Genomic DNA, 13,196 nt, shown 5'->3' with positions numbered 1-13,196 from the left:
TTTAAGTGTGCAGGAGTAGGGGGTACATGATACAGGTTAAATGTATGAAGGGGTATGGGAGTGTGAAAGGTTTGGAAACCACTGACTTAAAGAATGCTAGCATCAAGTACTGCTTCCTTATCTTAACTCAAAGATATTTTAAACAAACTTCGAATATTACCTTTTCTAAACTCTACAATGTATGATTTGCATTGGAATTACAGTTCTATCATATGAATAATGTAGTCCGTAATCTCGAAAAGCAAGCATTATTTGAGCTAGCGAGACCTTGTCTAAGCTCCTCTCCCTCCTCCTCCTCCCCTCAAATGTTATTTTTTACAGAATTCTGATTCAGTTTCATATTTTTATGTTCCTGTGCAATTTTTGCCCCATATTGAGCCTATTTTTTACTTGTGCGTCTATTTTTGAGATTGGCCAAAGTCTCTGCTAAATCGTGTGTCATTCATCGTGTAGTATACATGGGATCACAAGAAGCGATTAACAGCTCATAACCAGCTCCCAATCAGCAATCGTATGGTCGCAAGAAGATCAAACCTGTTTAAAATCCTGGTCGCCCCTCGTGAGGGACCGGCTCTGCGCACACGCAGCATAGGACCACTGTAAAATTGACGCACTGTACTTCCCACGTCTGTCCAGCCAGTTCCTGGTCCATCGCATCGCCGCATCAACTTCTGGGTTTTTCTTCTTCTTCTTCTGTTTTAATGGTGACGCTTCAGTCTTCTTCTTCTTCTTCTTCTTCTTCTAATTTTTACATTGCATTTCCGGATACAAGATTCCGACGCGTCGTACAGTGTGAGCAGTCAGGTCGTGTCAGAGTGTCCGCATGGTGTGAGAACATGAATCGTGTGCAGCGAACATTTGGACTACGGTTAAGGGAATTTTGGAAATAGCCGTAATAAGTGAAAAGGTGTTAAAGAGAAGAGCTTTAGTGGTAAACATTGCACACAACCTAATTGATCTATGATGTAACGTTCCTTTAGGCTAATTTGGTTGTGGAAAAATAATAAACACAAAGATAATTATTAAGCACTACATTTTCTGACCCATATACACAAACATGCAGATGGGCTCGATTGGGAATGTTTGGACCCTAAAAGTTTGCATTCCTGATATATAATCTATACAGGTTAATCTGCTTATGACTTCAAATGAAAGTAACATTTAGCCAATAATCTCTCCGTAATTTTGGTTCCTGCATTCTGTTCAAAACCACGAGGAAGAATTTCAGTATATCAGCCTCCAAGTTACATACAGTGAAGATATTGTTTTAATGTGCGATTCCGGCATTCTGTTCCTATGTGAAGGCTACATTCTGGTTGCTGTCTGCAGAAACATTCAGTTTCAGATTTTTGCGCTCCAGGTTTTCCACAATGATTAGTCTTCCTCTTTTTCTCACAGTCGCACTGCACACCTCCACTTCTCCTCTGAGGATAAGATGTGGTTGAGCTCTGACATCCCAAGTAATTTACTGAGTCAACATAGAGTGAAGAGGGCCGTGTGCTTCAGAGAAAGCTTCTCTGTGCATCAACCTCAGTCCCAGAGGACAGCCTACATGGCTCGCTGCAGAACGAGGAGGCCATGCTGGGAATCACTTATTAAAGTAGAAACGTGCCAGCATTAGATCCAGTATTAGTCAGAAACAAATCTTAAACTGTATATGAGTTTGGGATTGTAACTCACACGCGTGTCCAGTTTTTTACTTATTTAGCTCTTTTCATCCCAACTTTGGGATTCAAAACTTTCTGGTTAGGTTGCTTTTGCTTTGCAATCACAATCGTTCTATTGTTTCTTAATCTTTGAAGAGTGAATAGACCCACTCAGATGTTTTTTTTTTTTTTTTTTTTTTTTTTTTACAGTAACAGCCTTTGTCATTTAACTGTTGCATTTTTACCATTTCCAGAATAGCCAGTGATAATCTTGAATAAAATGAAAGAGGCTAAAAAGTTCTTAGCAGTTTTCTTGTTCATATTTCACCCAGTACTTACATCTTTGACAGGTCATTATTGCAATGTAAAGAGACAGGAAGTCAGTGATGGATTAATAATTACACTTGAAAAAGGCATTTAACATGACAGTCATTGTATAATTAACTTTTTTAATTTTAAGCTTCAACACACATTTTTGAAACCAACTGACTTGGGCAGATTCACATTGCAAACCAGATGGTTTCTTTTTGCACGAGTCTGTCTCACAATGTGATGAACTGTTGACCTGTACCGGGTGTTTCGTGAGTTAAGATGCTACTGTTTATGCCAAAACTTGCACAGATGATGGATCGATAAACTTGACGTGGCAACTTTTTCAACTAAAAGCTTCTGTGATTATCAACATGAGGACTAATTTAGTGCAGAACATTGTTTTTACAACAAAAACAACAACAAAAAACAACTGATGCTTGTTATAAATGAGGACATCTGTGTATTTAAATGTTTTATTGTTCAGTTTACACTCCTGCAATGTTGCAGAACAGGATTTCTCAATTAGTGAGTCAGACGCCAAAAGTAAGTTACGGACCAATTTTCTAATGGGTTGCAGACATTTCCCTCATCCCAATAAATAGATTTTTTAAAAATCTGTGCGATTATTTAGTGGAGTATTAATGTATGTATTCATGCAGCTATTAAAAGTAGATGTGATGTAAATAAGTATTTATCTACTGACAAGGTAATAAGAAGAGTTATAAGGCAGCTAATTGAGTGTAAACTTTACATTTTCCTTTCTTGCATCAGCACTGGCTAACATTATTTGTTTTTTGGCATTGTATTACTAAATTTGGGTTGTGGTTTGTAGAATAAAACCTTTTAGTCAAAGATCTGCTGCATTACCATCAACCACCAAGAAACAGTCAGCTCTGATCAGATAAACTATACCAACTATGAACACACATGCACACACACATTCTTGTCCTGGCACAGCGCTGCACTCTCCCTGCAGACTACTTCTTGTACACGGGCCAATGTAATCACAGTTTGCTTTCCCATTAGACTCATGCTTTTCACATGTGAGGGCAACCTGGAACTGTACACTCCCAGAGGAGAGCTTCTCACTCCACTCCTCAATTCACTGTGGAGTGTTGGCCTCGTAAACACCAGAAAATTAAGAGCAATGCACAAAATGTAAGGGTTTATCTTTCTTCCAAATGCTCAGTATCTTCAGGTTCCCTGTTGAGTTTTTACTTTATGGATTTTCTATTTTTGATGCATTTCAAAAGCAAGTAAAATTTAAATCCCTTGTGTACAGCTGCTGCAACAGTAACCAGATTTTATTGGCCAGCTCTGTGAATTAGTGTGTTTTTTGTGAAAAAAGTGACACTAGGTGCTGCTGAAAAAGAGCATGCATGCACAGCAACGTAATGTAGATTAATAGGTGCAAGGAGAAAAGAGAAGTCTTTGTCCCAGTTCAGGTAACTTTGGCTCAGTTGTGTACAAGTATTTGTTGAGATTCAGAATTGCATAAAGACATTACTACTCATGTGTGGCAGGAATGTGATGTTTTTGCTTTTTGGTGATTATTTTATTTAGCTAATCTGTTTGTCCACACAGTCACAGATACTTCAGTCACAGCAATGATGTTGCAAGATGAGGGTCTACTCTGTAGCTGTAGATGAGGTGCCTTGTTGGGATTGAAGCAAAAAGGGAGGTGATGGAGCTTTTTACAGAGAAGGGTCCTCAGAATTTATTACTCACCGCACCATAAGCAACAAGAACAGGCTGCCTCGCTGCAGAGAGTCGAGTGGAGGCAATGACGAACGACGAGTCAAGAGAAACCCCGACCTGAACCCAGAGCGGAATGTTTCATTTACAGTCACCCACATGGACACCTTGGCCTGTGCCTCGTCTGCTAAGACACAAGAAGGATGAGGATTTTAAACAATGTAGATAACTCTCCGCTGATACTTCCCCCGCAGCAAAAAAAAGCTGACGTGCACTCAGATGGGCTTACTTTATTCTCCCCACACACAGACAGACTATCTCTGTAACTCAACTATCCCATCAACTCCCTTTTTGTCCTATGCAAGAGTTGTGTCATTCTGTAATTTAATCCAGCAAATAATTACAGTCAGTTCATTTTTGCATGATGCAACTTTTACTTGACATATAGCATTTAAAGCACAAGAAAACCAAACAAAAAGGTAATTGCGTTGTAACAATTTTTTGCTGATGTTCTTCCAGGCCTCTAGGGGCATAGTCTCTCAGTTAGAATAGTCTAATCCAATAGAGAGTTAGGGAACTGAAATCAGTGAAATCATAGCGAGCTAAGAGGAACATCAGCAAGCCATTCGACACTGACGAGGCCGCTGATATCAGACACACGCTCACCACCATCAGGACTGCTTAGTCAACATGATCAAGAAACCAGGGGCTCAAGGTCAAGACAATGAGGAGATCAGGTCACTTTCTGCTCACTCTTTTGAGCCCTCAAAATCTTCAGGAAAGCTGATTGCTAGGTAATCAGCATGATCTACGATAAGGTCATCCACATCATATAGGCGATCATGGCTCAGTAGAAGAGTGGGTACAACACAATTACACTGAACCTACTCAAGGCCAGGAAGACATGCGTACCCAGTATGATGACACTACTTGTCAGCAGAACAAAGTGCAACCTTCAACAGCATTTGCACCTCCCCAATTAAAGAAAAAATAACAACCCCACAAGCTCTGTGAACTGTCAGACTTACTGTGTAAGCTCGGAGCTGTAAATGAGATGGTTATTTACCTCGGCTAAGTTGATACAGCTTGTGGAGTGAGTCTAATAGTGGAGAAGCTGTCCATTCATCTTGAAGAAAAATGGATGATAGTTGGCTTGAAGTTCCCACGTCTTTTTTGAGTTTGGGAGAAATTAGGCCAGAGCACAGAATGACTCGGGCTTCACCATACTTCATCTCTCTTCTGTGAGCTCCAAAAAAGAAAAACCTTCAGGTAATTACAAGACAAGACTGTCTGTTCCAGTGCACAAGACAGATATGTCAGCAGATGTAACTACAACAGTGAAAACTGCTGTTGAAGAGGTAGTGTCCCATACATCACAAGCCACACCCACTGAAAAGATGTAAGGGCTTCAGAACCATGCTTCTTGAGAATAGAAAAAAGTTCCTCAAGGATCATAACATCTGCTACCAATGCCTCGCCTCCACCAGCCACCAAGCCAAAGACTGTAAGGTCACCTTTAAGTGTGAGGAATGTGACAGTTGGAGGCACCTGTTGGCTCTCCACCCTGGGTGAGCTTCACAGTCTCACAAGCTCTTCTCTTCCCCAAAAGATCATTGCGTGGAGGAAGTAAGCTCACCTAACCCAGATGTCACAGCCACTTGCACAAAGGTATATCGAGATGGGATTTTGGGAAAAATCCATTTGAAGGTCTGCTTGGTGCAAGCCAGTTCTGAAGGTCAGCAACACATCAAAAAAATGTACGCCGTCATTGTTTATCAAAGTGATTTTTTTTACATGTTTAACAAAGGTACAACAGAACCTTATACTCTGGAATACTGGCATAACAGAAACAACAGGCAGAATAGCTTGTTGTTATACATCAGAGTCAGCAGTTGGGTTACTGACAACCAGTTTGCCTCATCTCATAAGACTAAGAGTGGCCCCGTTACCATTCCGCACCCCCAGACATCTTCTTCTAATCAACAGAAAACCTTGCTAGTACTGCATGGTCCAATATTTCTTCTGCAGTCCAAGAGCATCTCCCCTGAGAATAGCCCATTTGAACTTGTCAAATGATGCTCAAATCCCCTCCAGTGTGACAGTGCTTTCTACCGCATTATATACAAAACGTTTGGGTTCAGCACATCTTGAATGCTTCTCAAAGTGGACATTACTCATTAAAGTATTAGTCCACTTTTGTCAAAATATCTGGGCGCTATATCAGATCAAAAGATGACACAGGTGTGCAGGTTAGCATCTCTGCAAGACAAGTTTTACACATTAAGCTTTGATGCAGGCAGAACACAGTCATCAGATGTGTTCAGCGTGAAGTGTCCATGAGGGCAAGTGGTTTTGGTTTGTCAGATCCAAGAGATCTGTCAACCGGATCATACCTAGTTTTTACTTGTTGTAAGCTGCGAGGCAAAAAGAAACAGTAAATCATGGCAGACAGTTGAATGCTTGCAGACAAATTCCCTTATTGTCTTATGTTGGCCTCAATATAGCTGAAAGATGGTAAATCATGGCATGCCGAACCAAAGAAGTACAAACCAACTGTAAAGGATGGGCAGTTTTGTTTACATGCACGTCCACTAGAGATGTTAACATTGGAGTGATTGAGAGTCTGAGCTCTTCTAGCTTAATCAATGTACTCCATTGATTTTTTTGCAATCAGGGGCCCTACCAGACAGTTAGATCTGACTATGGAACTGACTTTGTTGATGCCTCCAAAGAGCTGCAGTTGGATCCACTGAAGCCTGGTGAGAGAAGTGTAGAGGACTACCTTCTTGAGCAGAAGTGTTATTGAGTGTTTAACCCTCCCACTTATCTCACATGGGTGGTGCATAGGAGTGTATGATAGATGTGGCAAGATGCATCCTCGACTCAATGCTGTTACAAGCAGGACAGTTTAATCTCACTCTTGAAATTTTGGTAACCTTAATGGCTGAAGTTACGGCTATTATTAATGCTAGACCTTTTGTGTCTTGACCAAGAGGCACTTCTGATCCTGACCCCTGCATCTCTCCTTTTGTTTGGCACAGCTTCACTTCAAGCCAGAGACTTCACCAAGGTTGACATGTTTAAACACCAATTAAAGGGGTTCAGGTTCTTGCTGACATCTTCTGGACTAGATGGCAGTATGAATATCTCAACATGCTACAGAGTTGCCAGAAGTGGTGGTACAACAAGCCAAATCTATGGAAGGGGACATTGTTATTTTAAAAGATGAACACCTGAAGAGGAATGAGTGGCCAACAAGGATCATCATCAAGACTCTGCCCACAGACTTGTCAGAAAAATGGAGGTTGAAGTTACTCGTGACAAGACCACAAAGACTTTAAACAGACCCATAAATAGTGTATCCTCTTTTTGTCTCCAGAACATTAGTGTATGTGAATGTGTTATTGTGGAATTTTAAAATAATGTCAGGTGGGGAGTGTGTTGGAACCTTTTCTTTGTTCTTCAAGGCCTCTGCAGCACTGTGGGCATTGCTGTGGTTAGCACGCTAGATGGCGCATGGAGACTTGCATTTGTCACGTACAGCAATGTTTAATTATTGTCATTTAATTCATCCCAGTAACCTTCATTTATTTACTTAACCAGCATGTAGTACTTACCTAATGTGATATGTCTTTAATACTGATTTTTTTGCATTAAAAGCCTATCCAATCACAACATCTGCCTGTTCCTTGGAGGATGAGATGTAAAGAGGAGTACAGCTGGCTGTGAATCCCAATATGGGACCGTCACATTAGCTGCAACAGTACAATCATTTTACAGCAAAAATCCCATTCTTGCCATTTATCTATTAGAATTTTTAGACACACATATTTTTTTTTAATTTCTGCATTCACAGTGTTTGAGCTCATATTGTGGTCCTTCTTGCAATGATGCAATCAAAGTAAAGTGTGATGGTCAGAGCTGAAGTTAGGTCACACAAAAGCCACAGTCATCAATCACAAACACAGCCAACTGGGCAGTGACATGCTGGCAAATAGAGTCAGTGGTGTGACACAAGTTTGGATTAGGATCCACACTGGAAGTTCATGTCATTTTTGACTAAGAGCATAAATGTAATATTATAATTTAATATTTAGTAGTACAAGACAGCATTCATTGCTCATTTTGCAAAGTTTTTATTGGCTTTTCATAATGTGGTTTGGTTATATGTGTGGCGTCTCCTGCCACTTCCAACCCTGATGTTTTTCTATGCATATTATTAAGAAGCACTCATTAGGCTTTTAATCCAACTCTTTATTGAACCCCCTGAGACTTTGGTTTGGGAGGGTCTGCTCTTCCAGCAGACTACAGAACTTATTTTCCTTCATGAAAAATCCCAGTGGCACACTATTTACTGTAGCGGTTGATATGTCATCAAGGCACATAAATACAACGTGTGGTTAGTGAACGAATTGAAAGACGAACCAGAAACAGAAGATAAACATGTCACATTTGCATTGTTAAAAACCTCAGACACAGACTCATTACTATAGTTTAAATTGGTTTTCAAATCTCTTGAGTGCAGAGAAACTATAAATTGCTTTGGAGCCAATGGGTAGTATGACATTTCACACATAACTGTGGTTTTCTGTTAAAAAAAAAAAGTTTCTCTCTCATTCAAACTCATTCAAATTTAGTACCACATCTCATCCTGTGTTGAGTTATAATAAAAAAAAACAAGAAGATATATATTTTACACTCATTTGTTGAAGGTCATGAGATGCTTTAGCCCAATGGTTTCCAATCGGGCCGCAAATATAGAATAAAGGTTTGTTTATATAATGGGGATCTTAATAAAACAAACTGTTACAAAGCCTGTTATTATAGATTGGGAGACTGTCTACCCCATTCCCCCTTCACTAGGTACCTGAATGCATAGTTATGTCAAGGCACTGTAATATCTTTCAATATCTGTCACTGTAAAGCTACATCCCTGCTTTTGTTTGATGCCACCCTGTTTTAACACAGTTGATTGTAGAGAGAAGATCGGATTCAGTTCAGTCAGGACCGCTTTAGTCAAAATAAATGATTTACAATAACTGTGCATTAGGATTTATATAGCGTCTTTCAGAGCTTTACACGAATATGCATGCAATTGTATATTTGGCGGTATGGGTCTGTTCTGAGACATCCTTGCCCTTTCCATGAGCTTACATGGAAAGCCGGAGATAGGGAGAGCACTCCTCCCTTACCTTCCCTGAGCCCAGGCTAAAGGCTGAAGCAAGGAGAGCGGTTAGCAAAAATCCCCTGGAACAGATCAGAACATATGTTAATGACAAAAAGATGACACCCAGTTAGTTGGATACATACTAACCTGGAGGAGTTGGGGCGGAGGTGGGTTGCGAGATGCTTGCTGAGGAGGTAAGGGGCAGCTGTTGTGTTTTAAGTAGTGCTTCCTGTATGCTTTGACCAATAGGGAGCCAATCTGGGCCGTTGGTTGATTGGAGATGTGGCTAGCTTGACGTCCGCGGCCTGCCTGAACTAACGCTATGCTCAATGTGTGTTAGTGCAGTGTATGGGAAACCCTGCAGTAGAGCCATGCTTTGCTTTTTTTTATTGTCTTTGTGTGAAGTTCATTCAGAATAAGTATGTGTCAACATGGCCCACAGCAGTGAGTTTACATAGCTCAGATACCCAAAAAGATATCCTGATCTTTTACTGGGTACAGGTTTTAACTGATGGAGAGATGTGATCTGAGCTGGACCTCACAAAGTCTCCACCATGTTGTCTCAAAGACAGGATGATTCTATCTTAACAAAAACTGCTTATTTCCGCTGTGTTGAGGCCACCTTAGTGCAAACAATTCCATTAGTCTGCATTTTTAAAAAGAACAGTTGGTTCCTCAACAACTACCTTTTGATAAAATGTACTTTTAAAATTACATGAGAAAAAAGTTTGATAGTTCCTGGTGTTGGATTAAGTGTCTCTAACATTATAGGGAGATAGCTGGTTTAAGACCTGCTGATCTTAGTGTAGTGTTTGCATGTTCTCTGTTAGTGCATCGAGTTACTTCTCCAGGCTTGTCCTTTTCTAAAATATTTGTACATTAGGAATTGTTATATATATATATATATATATATATATATATATATATATATATATATATATATATATACTTGAGTGTATACAATTGTTTGATATTTCCCCTCTAACCATGATTAAATAGAGGTAAATGTGTTTGCTATTTGTTGTTGCCACCCCTGAAAAATTCCTGCCCCCCGCTTGCCACCCCATAGTTTTTTTATAGATCCACCTCTGTACATACTGTAATATTTGAGATGCCAACATGTGTATCTTGTTTCATTCTAATCTATCTATTATATCTGTTTTCAATTTAAAAACAGACAAGCCACATGTTCATTAATTTTAATCCCAAGATTTTAAAGGAATACATCCCATAAAAAGAAAACGATCAAATGTTTTTTTTTATGAATTGATGAGAAACATGTTTGCAATAAGAACCACATTTTAAACCTTTATCTGTTCAGATGATCAGTAATTATTCCATGTGTGCTCCCATAACCAGTTTCTTAAATCAAGAGCAGTTATGGTGAGTAAATGTCTTTATATTCATAATAAAATGGGAGCGATGCTTGACAAATTGACAAAGTCAACATGTGGCTGTTGTAGAAGGTTGTCAGCACACGCAGGTTTCGTGCTCCGTGCTGAGAGCTAACAGAGTTTCTGTGGTTGGCTCGACACACAAACTCGCTCTGTCCCAACATACAGAGTGTCGGACTCCATGCGTCAGACTCAGCCTTAGAGAGAAGGCTTATATTATGGACCTTTGGCCTCAGCCTCTTACCTGTAGTTCACAGATTTTTCACCACAAGAAAATGTCTTTTTTTTTCCTTTTTTTTTAATTCTCCAAAACTTATTCCCAAACTAATCCAGTGTTTCAGCTGTTGGCTCATGCAGCCTCGACACTCAGCACCTTTATAGGTCCAGGAACATGCCTGTGCTATTAGCTACTCTATCAAACTATTGGCCAACAGGACAGAAACATGCATTTTTTGGAGCATATGTACTTACTTAAAAAGCTATATGATACTACTAAACATTTGTTAATTTTTTTGGGTCTTGTTTTTCCATCTTTCTGACACAAATTGAAGAAGTGAGAACAGCAGGTCGCAAATTGTGTCCTAGAATAGCTAACTTCACACACACTGATGGTGCTACTCTAAGTTTCTATGTGCAGCAGCAGATTCATCACATTTAAGAGACGTGTCATAGTTGAATTACATTGCATGCAAAACATTAACTTTTTTTATCCAATGTCCTCCCACAATATTGTGAGCCATGGACTTCGGTGACCATCAAGTCAAATGACGTTGATGGGCATTCTCGACAACTTGTCCACTCTGCCTGAAATAAAGAAGAAGAAGAAGAAGATGTCTTATAGACTGGAAGAAGACAAGCCCGGTGGACCAAACCGCTGTTTATTTTCGCTGAGGCATGCACAGAGGTCTTGCAGTTAGTCTGCGGATTGGACCGCACTTTTTATCCAAGTCCGGCCCGAACACAACAGAGCAAAACCGAACCCGAGAGTCATTCAGATATTTATATGCGAGCCGGAAACTGACAGTTTTTTTCCCTCATACAAATTGCATATTAATGTTTGTTTTAGTGGTTAGCCCGCTTTTATTAACAAACAACTGTTAATGTCAACAGAACGAATCAGCGCACGTGTAACAAGCAAACGTCAAACACAAACAAGGGCACAGTGCGCGCAAGAGACCCAGTTGATCTCTTTACATAATCCATCTATCAAAACTAAGGGTAATCCATATTCTTGTGCAGAAAAAAGATTGTTTCAATGGTGAATGGACTCAAGGCTGCCAATGGTCCTGCTTGCAACGCTCACTGCTACAGCTGCAGCAGGAATGAAAAGATTGCTGCGCGCAAGAACACTATGTGACCAAACCTAGACCATCAGTTCTATATCTGTCCAAATCCAACCTGACCCCTGGGTATCCATCCTCCACTTGTTCTAGTATGAAGACTTCACACACAGATGACTGCAGTTGCGTTAAAGGCCGTTATGTCACTATGGAGTCTCATTTCTTCATCCTGCTCTATGCTCCTCCTTTAAAGATACTAAACTTGACAATTCACTTTTCTTTTTTTTAAATGAACCTCTATGTCATCCAAAAGTTGTTCTCAGTAATACTCTGATATGGATTTAAGCACAAACAAATGTTAGTTATAATTGCCGCTTGCAAGATTGTTTATGACTCTATCACACACAATGGGTTTGTTGACAAATGGTCATGTGACTTGAACCTTCGAAAAATTTGGAGAACTTGTGGGATTAGGAATCCAGTAGAAGAATGGAAAGATGTCAACAAAATGTTCTTAAATAAGTGTTTTTATTACATTCTTACTGTGATTTCTTGAATTTTCTTTGATTCTATTTTTGTTCTGGTGTATTTATCGCATTCCCCGTGATATGACATCACTCTGATTCTGGCCGTATTCAGCCACATTATCAACATCCACCATTTTTTTGTCGACAACTTCAAATGCGTGAACACACCAATAGCATCACTTCGGTGACATTTTGGGGTTACACTGACAACAGTAATGGATCAAAACAACTTTTGGATGAAATAATGGTACATGCTTGTTATTGGGTCAAGCAGCTTTAAATGCTTCCAGAATGTTTACAGAGATGTTATAATATGCACATTAAATGCAAATTTTACCTGTAGTATTTTGTGACTTTTGAGTCAAAAATGTTTGCAAATGTCATTGTAGCCTTCTGTAATTTACAAGGACTTGGTGTAATATTTCACCTTTTCTCAGTGTTTGAGAATAAGAAGCGTGTCATGCTCGAAGCCAAAAAACATGTGTTTATAGAACAGACTGTTTTTCAATAAGATGCTGATAACAAAATGAAGTGATAGTTAAGTGTAAAACTAAATCTCTATTAAGTTACTCTAATGTTTAAACCTCCCTAAAAGGAAGGATACCTTTATGATAGTCTTGTAATTCAAGTTAAGACACCCTGATTAAGGCCATCCAAACAGATAAAACATGTCAGCCTCCAGCAGTCAGTAAAGGTTTACAAATGACTCTATTTGCTCCTTGTCTGCTCTTTGACTGGATCTACATAAGGTGTCAAGTCTTCACCAAAGGAGGATATTCATCAATATAAAAAGAAGACTTTGACAATCTCCTGGTAAAGATCTAATCTTTCCTTCTTTAGATATGTGAGGAGTTGTTCAGTAGTCTGCAAACATTTGCTGCACATTGGCCACGGTTAAATTATGTTTTTTAATTCGGAATGAGTTTTTCCGAAATAAATTATTCCGAATTAAAGTGTTCTGCTTTGTATTTACATGGAAATAGTAATATGCAAATTGAGGTTTACATGGAAAACCGGTTTATTCGGCTTTATTTAATTCCGCTTTAGGTCTTTAAGGCTTCTGGTTGTATCACGTTCATCACGTCTATCGGGATAAAACACACGACAAACCTTTTCTTTTCGGCTACAACATAAAAGACCACATGAGAACTGTTTTCTCTTTTATTTTTATTGTA

The sequence above is a fragment of the Gouania willdenowi genome, chromosome 15 (assembly GCF_900634775.1).
Source record: "Gouania willdenowi chromosome 15, fGouWil2.1, whole genome shotgun sequence".
NCBI lineage: Eukaryota > Metazoa > Chordata > Actinopteri > Blenniiformes > Gobiesocidae > Gouania > Gouania willdenowi.
Note: the sequence above shows the minus strand (reverse complement) of the source record.